The sequence below is a fragment of the Lampetra fluviatilis genome, chromosome 24 (genome assembly GCF_964198595.1).
Source record: "Lampetra fluviatilis chromosome 24, kcLamFluv1.1, whole genome shotgun sequence".
Classification (NCBI taxonomy): domain Eukaryota; kingdom Metazoa; phylum Chordata; class Hyperoartia; order Petromyzontiformes; family Petromyzontidae; genus Lampetra; species Lampetra fluviatilis.
Window position 1 is genome coordinate 4934875 of NC_136298.1, and position 8639 is coordinate 4943513.

Here is an 8639-nt window from a genome sequence, read left to right on the forward strand (position 1 = left end):
CTAACACAGATGTTATTTCTTGCACGTGCAGGCCAATGTATCGGCCACATGCTGACGGATGAAGCTTCTCACCACTGGATTAACGATTCTCATCGCTGAATTTTTTAATAATGTTTTTTTTGTTGTTGTAAAGTTACAACCTTCTGGTATTAAACTACGTGACCTAAGCCACAAACAAATACCGTTCAGGATCACTGTTGAGAAAGAGTGGTGCGAGTTTTTTTTTCTTTCTAAAATCATTCTTCCACCGCCGCTTGCCACCACAGCTCGCCGGGCAGTAAGTTGCATGCGGTGGGGGTCACACGGTGCGCACGCACATCTACTTCGCGACATCCGGACGGCGTGGAAGAGTAGGCCAAATAATGATTCAGAGGCGGGGCGGGGGGGAGTCGGGGGGGAGGGGGCAAGGTCGTTTCACCAGCAGTGGGGTGAGCGTTCAACTTGCAGGGCTGCGCCCTTATCTCCGCGACGAATTGCAAAATCCCAAACCGAATCATTATCATGACCCTTATCGTAACAGCGTTCGTTTGCCATATCGTGCAGCTGTAAAAGTATGAGCAAGTTGCAGAATGTCTGGCCCAACGCGTGTTTTGTTGCACAGTCAAGGCTGTCTGGAGCGCGAGTAGCAATCGTGCACCCAACCTTCACACACGTCGCAGAGAAAGCTCACGTATGGCCACGTGAACGTGCCACGACGGGGATATATTTAGTGGCAATGCCCTGTGCGCAGGGCTAAGCCTGGCAAAAAGCGGCATCGGTGAACATTTCAATTCGTTTTCCGTCAAATTCAAAAGTAAATGTTAGGGGAAGTGTTCACTGAAAAATATTTCACGTCAACTCGCCCAAAGGTGCCTTATTTTCTGCTCGGTGTTTTCCTGAACGCTTGCTAGGGCTGACTTGAGACAGGGATTGTCGGCGTAAGGCACTACAACTAGATACACCTAAAGTTACACCTAAACATACTAATGCTCCATTATTGTACCCCATGTTATTATAATCCTTCGAAGAGGTTTCGTAAAAATGTGATGCAGAGACTCACGACATCGGTTTCTGTAAATGAAACCCAAAATTAAATTCCCATCGAAAATAATTCCCTGGAACAGCATTCCGGAATGACAATGCCTATGGGGCCGTCCATAAATGACGTCATGCGATTTTGGACGATTTTTGACCCCCCCCCCCCCTCGTCACACGGCGTCACAAAGAGTCAAACCACCCCTCAAATATGACGTCACAAAGCTCTGCCCCCCCCCCCCCCAAAACCATATTTCCATTTTGAAAATAAAACATGCTTCAAATCGCTTTAAACTATTGTCATTGTACTGCGTATTTAATGTGGCGCTGCACTCTGATGTTGTAGGAGTGTTGGTATAACAAATTGTGTTGTTATAACAATTCTATATTCATTTAAAGTTGCGCATTTTGATGTGACGTCACACTTCTCAAACCCCTCCCCCCTCGTCACACATCGTCACAAATGTCTGACCCCTACCCCCCCCCTCCCAGGTGCGTGACGTCATTTATGGACGGCCCCTATGGCCAAATCCCCGGAGAAATGACACCTCTGAATCTAAGCATGCTAATTGTACGTAGAACTTCTTTCGCGCCGTACGTAACCAACCGTGCGAATCGGAGGTGCGGCGGAAGGACAACAAACGAAACACAAAAACGCAGTTCTAAAGAAATGCGTTTTCAAACTCGATGTTAAAAGGGCATAGCTCCCAGCGGCTTCCTCATTGTCGGAAGGGAAGAGCGTTCCAGACGGTCGCAGGAGCGCATCTGAAAGCGCCGCCCGATGCGATGACCGGCGTCTTTGTCCCATGGCCCAGCAGTAGAAGTCGCAAACGGGTTTTGATTCCTTACCCGTACCCGGCCGCACCTACCCGAAATGAGTGACAAACGGTGACTCACCAGTGACTCACGGCCTACCCGTACCCGGCTGCAGCAGGGTCGCAAACGGGTACCCGTACCCGGCCGGGTACGGGTAGCCGGGTATCGGGTAGGGTACGGGTATCGGGTACCCGGTTGCGACCTCTGCCCAGCAGCCAAAAAGCCGCTGGCCGCGAGGATGACCGGAGGTCACGTGATGTTTTTTGTTTGCTTCTTGACGAAATCAGCGAGGTATCGTGGTTCGTTTTGCAGCGAGCACTTTTCGTGTCACGAGTGTCATCTTACACTATGAGACCTCCTTTACCAGTGGCAAAATATAGTAGTAGGTTTTTACCCTTTAAACTGGTACAAAACTGACACCTCTATACAAGACATCATGTTCGCAATAACCGCAACACAAGCAGTCAAAATGCAAACAAAAAGAAACAACTCTGATAATGGTACGCCTTTTGGCGTCATCTGGTCCAACACCAATGGAGACAAGGCTCTAAGGAAAGCTGTCTCGGGTGTGGACCAATCAACTTCAAGGACAGTGAATATCATTACCATTATCAGAGTTTCTTTTTGTTTGCATTTTGACTGCTTGTTGTTGCGGTTATTGCAAACATGATGCCTTGTATAAAGGTGTCAGTTTTGTACAAGTTTAAAGGCTAAAAACCTACTACGAGTGTCATCTTGCAAATGTATTCGTTCGGCAACCCGAAGCCGACGCAGCCCGGCAAGCACTGGGACGGACACGGTCGGATCTTGCAGTGCCCCTCACGGCAGAAGCTGCAGAGCGAGGAGAGCGGTGGGATAAACCGGGCGTTGTAGTCGGTGTTGTAGGCGGTAGGGGGCAGTGCAGCAAAAATCCGTTACGGTTCTGCACCAACACCACACCCACCCCGCCACAAAGACAAACACATCTCCCCCGTGTAGCCTTCACAGACTGCTGGGGCAAGTGCTGTTAGCGAGCACCTATGAAGGCCGACACGGCACACGAGGCCGCCTTTGTTAATCGAGCGCGCCCACCCATAGACTAACACGCATGTACACACACACACGACACGCGTGTGGATCCCACGCTACGCCATCACGGAGCGTTCTGTGCAATTTCCTCAATTGAAGCACGCGCGCGCACCGAGTCCTACAACAGGAGGGTTGCCGCTCTTGTGCAGCACCTGCGCTTGGGTTATTGTTGGCCGAGACCACAGAGAAAGAGAAGGCAAGACGAGAGAGAGAGAAAGTAAAATAAACAATGTGAGGGGCGCTCAGAGAAGGGGAACTGGGGAAATGAAGCGAAAAGGGAAATCGTTTCTGGAAACTCAGAACAAACAACGCACGTTACCTGCTCTCTGCAGCTGTGGATGGAGTCGACAGTGGATTGGGTGGGGGTGAGCGGGTGTTGGGGGGTTGTTTAATCAAGTCCCTCTGATTGTGCGAGTGGGGAAGGATTGTTATTGCGGTTCTCAAGGCAAAATCCCAGGGTGAAACCCCAGGGTAAGATCCTCGAGCGAAATCCCGAGGTGAAATCCCAGGGCGAAATTCCAAGGCGAAATCCCAGGGGCAAAATCCCAGGGGGGAAATCCCAGGACAAAGTACCCAGGTAAAATCTCAGGGCGAAATTCCAGGAGGAAATGCCACGGTGAAATGTCAGGGCGAAATCCCAAGACAAAATCCCACGGCGGTGAATTCGTAGGGCGAAATTCCAGGAGGAAATGCCACGGTGAAATCCAAGGGCGAAATCCGAGGGTGAAATTCCACAGTGAAATCCAAAGGTGAAATCCAAGGGCGAAATCCGAGGGCGAAATCCCGGGGCGAAATCCCAGGATGAAATTGCAAAGCGAAATCGAAGGGTGAAATCCCAAGGCGAAATCCGAGGGTGAAATTCCAAAGTGAAATCCAAAGGTGAAATCCAGGAGCGAAATCAGAGGGCGAAATCAGAGGGCGAAATCCCGGGGCGAAATTCCAGGATGAAATTGCAAAGCGAAATCGAAGGGTGAAATCCCAAGGCGAAATCCTTAAGAATGTACTGGAGCATTTGTAAAACAGCACTTTCCAACGTTTGGCAGCAAGTGCTGATGTGTGCACACACAGTTAAAGCTGGTCGGTCAAATTATATTGAAAAGTAAATATTAACATAATTGCATAATAATATGCATGCTGAATATAAAAATGAATACAAATTTGTCCCATATATTGACATAGCAAACGTGTATTTTTTAGATATTTATCGAAATATTTTGACCGTTCAGTTATGTCTATATCTGTGCGTGTTGTGTGCTTATTATATGCCCTGCGTTCGTGTGTGTCTGTCATTATCTTTGGAACAGTTGTGCAGTTATTAGCGCACTGCGCCATGAACCCGGTGATCGGTCCTGGTCTTCCCCTAGGTCGACTCAGCATCAAATTAGTAACCCGGTGCGGTGTGCAAAAAACATTTCCACTGTGGGGAGACAAAGGCGGTCGGGCGTGGTGTTGGCCACCCACCCCCTCGTGTGCCGCTTTCATAGTTGCTCGCTAACAGCATTTGCCCCAACAGTTTGTTACAGCTATACGGGGGGTCTTTGTCTTCATGCGTTATGTATGTAAAGTATGCGAATGAATCTGCGTTCTATATTTGAGTGTTGCAATCTGTTTATATGTGCGTGCTTATGTGCGTTTGTGTATACTTCTATGTGTGTATGCCGTGTGTACTTGCTTTGTCTGTGTGTTGACGTATGTTTGTGTACTTGTGCAAGTTTACGCATACGTATTTCATACGCGTCTGCGTTCACGTATGTGCATGCATGTGTATACATTACACATGCACGTAGAGAGTACACGCACACGGACAAAATGTACACACGTATGCGCACTTGTGTATGTGTATCATTTGTTTTACGTATGTGTATTTAAGTGTATACATGGAGATACTTAAACACGTGTGTGTATATATGTATACGCTTAAACACATACGTGTGGGTGTGTATGATGTGTGTACGTATATGTGTGTAAGTTTATACATTATCCGTGGAGGTATGCACGTGTGTGTTAATGGATGCGTTGTGCGAAGTGGTGGCGCAGTGGTTGAGCACGCAGTGGTGAGCACACTGTGCCTCGAACCCGGACCAATAACAGCGACAGCAAATACCTGAGCCGGTCCAGAACCTCTACACGTAGGTCAACTCGGCCTTAAATTTGAGGACCCGGTTCGGTCTTGGCGTGACGTTGTCCCAGCCACGTGCTCGGTCCGATTGGTTTGCTCGCACGCTCGCGAACAGCACTTGCCCCAACACAGTATTGAACGCTATACGGGGGATCTTTGTCTCTTTGTGTGCACGTGGGTGGACGCATTCAAAAGACGACGCAGCTTGCCTGTCCGTCAACAGCAACAGGTTGTCCTTCCCCCGCGCCTCCGATGATCACGGTTGGTTACGTACGGTGCGAAAGAAGTTCAGCATGCACACACACATTCATAAAACAGCAGCAGCAGCAGCAACAACAACACAAACAAGGTTCATTTTCTGAACTTTATTTTTTTTTCCTTTTTGTTCTGTTTGTAAGCATTCCAAAAAACAGAGAGATAGAGAGAGAGATAGCGAGCGGTTTATCTTCTAATTGTCTGATCCTACGCAACTACAATACGGGGGTCGTAGGAGCCGGGGGGAGATGGTTTTGCAACAACGAATCGTATATATACAATACAACAGATTTTTGCAAACAGTAAAAAGTTACACAGCCTTGTTTGTTTAATTAACGTTCCAAGCGCATAGAGAGAGCAATAGAGAAAGAGGCGAGAGAGACGGCACAGCGAGCAGACACAGAAAAAAAATATGAAAATAATAGAATAATTGTTAAAAACGAATTTTACTCCGCAAGCTTCTGTCTTTTTTTTTTCTCTTTTAGCAGTCCCGGCTAGAAGATATGTTCGTCTGGACATTATAGTGCATTTAAGTCTGAAACATTGTGAAAAGTGGAAGAGATTATACGGTGGTGGTGGTGGTGTTGAAGTCGTCATTACGATATTCCTTTGTTTACTTGATTTGATCAAATAAAATAACAGACCTTTAAATTATTACGCAACCGATCAATAACACAATAGATCTCGTTTATCCTTTACACTCAATAGCCTTTTGGCTAATTAATACCGTGGTTGCCCGACACGACTTTTGCAGATGTTTATTTTAGTGTGATCAAAAACACACACACACACAAAACCACACACACCCCGCCCGTAACCGCAACTTTGGGACATCACCGCTGCAACAACAGCGAGCAGCAGCGACGTCACCAAAAGGTGACCTTTTTTCCCAAAAAAGATCACCCACGTATTGTCGGGTTGTTACCCGCGTGTTAACACCCTCGGCGTAAATATCCGACGCTTCGCTCCGACCCTGCTTGGTTGGAGCGTCTTCAGAAAGAAAGCAGGCACGTGGTGCGAAACGTCGGACGTCGTGCCGAGCAAACACGCGGTAACGATCCGAAAATCACATCGGACGGCCGCGACGCAGCGCGCGCGCACAGAACAACACGCAACCGCGAAACAAAAACCTTCACTCGAACAAAGTCGTGTCGGACACATCCAGAGAACGTCACACTAACGTGAGCTGGTGCGAGAAGAGCCGATTTGTATTGTTGTGTTGAGTGGTCAATGTAATTCGGCTGAAGCCAAATCTGTTGCATATTCACGCACGCACGTGGCACCTGGGCAAACCCGTGTTGGCCAACTCACATGATCGGCTAATAAGAAAACGTGGTGTGGTTATATATATATGTGTGTGTTCGTGTGTAACGTAACGTTGCTTTTTTGAGAACATTATTTATTTAGAAACAAGTCATTTATAGGGATCTATTAAATAACACTGGATTTACATATAACACTAGCAATAAAATAAAAAAGAATGCCCATTGTTTGACTAAGACGGTATTTGTTGTTGTTGCAAATAAATAGTGGCTTCTCATGCGTGCGTGTGTGACTCTTTATGAAACGTGTTGTTGACCTGTCAGCCCAAGTCGCCACGTGCGTGCGTGAGTGCGTACAGAGAGGCTAACACACCATTTAAAGTTACGATTCTGTAGGCACCGTATTGGCCGAAACCACAATAGTTGTCTTTCATTTCATTGTTCCATTGTACGTAATGCAAGCCTATATCACCTGCGTATACACACGTGTGTGTGTGTATATACACAGGGCTGAACCAATCATAGATGCCCCCTCGATCCACCAATCCCCCAACTGGTTTCTCGCGACTGACTCGCTTTTGCCTCACTTTCAAATCGTAACTATTCTCAACAAGGTGATGTGGATAGTGTGAGAGTGACGCATCTATCTAGCGGGTGCATCATGTGTTGAGATTGCTGGGAGATATTGTAGAGCTTTGATGTAAAAACAAATATTATTTTTAAAATCTGTAAATGTCCTGTGTTTATATCGTTATGGCGGGGTATCTATATAAACGATCGCTAATATAACAATAATGTACAATAATATAATTGCGTGTCTACGTGTTCTTATTTAAACGTCAGGTTGGTACGAACGCGAGAAAGACCATTGAACAGCTTGTCCAATCTTGACTCTATTGTTCTTGGAATGCGGTTATATCATTTGACATTACACACATATTTCGATTTAAAGCTTTCGTGACTGCAGGGATTCATCTTCTTGGTTCTTTCGGTAAAGTCACGTAGAAGGGAAGTAATAAAATAATAAAAATAAAATTAAAATTATGTTTTATTTTTATTATTTTATTACTTCCCTTCTACGTGACTTTACCGAAAGAACCAAGAAGATTACACACATGCACACGTGCAAGCGGCAATGGCCTTAGCGTGATACAGTGGCAATCGAAAAGGCCATTGGCCACGCGGTGGTTTCGTGGACAAAAGCGCGCGTGTGTGTGTATATATTGACGTTACTTTGAAAAAAAGTCATATTTGGGATTGTTTTCAGATTTTCAAGGTACAATTCGACGCTATTCATTTTCAAATAACCAACCCGCCATGGAGTTTTAATGACGCTTTTAGCGTAAAGGCTGTCAAATACCTAACCGTGTGCCTACCTGCCTCTCTACTTACGTGTGTACCTATCTACCTGCGCACCTACCTACGTTCCTTCCCATATGCCGACCCATCTATCCAATTCTGTGTTTAGCTACCTATGCACTTATCTGTATTACCTACCCATCTGTGTGCCCACCCACCTACCTACCTAACTGCCTCTGTACCTATCTCCCTACCAACCTCCTATTTGAATAAAAAAATACCATTAGTTTTCACGCACACAAATGTCCGTTAGAATATACATTTCATATATATTCTAAATTAACATCTGTGCATGCGAGAGGTCTTGATCGGGCAGCGGATTGACAATGGGCCGGACTTCATTGTCTACTTCGATTGCCGTAGAGTAACGCACACTATCCGTGCGTTGTGCCCGCGGGCGTTAAGTGATTTTGAAACGGAGTGATAATCGATAAAAAAAAAATACCCAGCGCTGTTCCAGATGAAGGTGGTATTTTAGCCGTAGAGATGGTCACAGCTTCAGCTATAGGCTTGCAATGTGTACGAGGACGGTATTCAGACACCGTGGGTTGTTGAAGACCGCGTGTAAAGACTCAGCTCGTATTGTTGATCGATTCGCCTGTTTGTAATTGATTGCATTGATTGATGCGCAATTGATGAGATCACAAACTGTGCTCGCGTTTGAGTATTTAACAATTGTGTTTTTTCTGTTTGTTTTTGTTCACGTGCGAATGAATGAACCGTAAATAAAATGATGTCCAGTGACG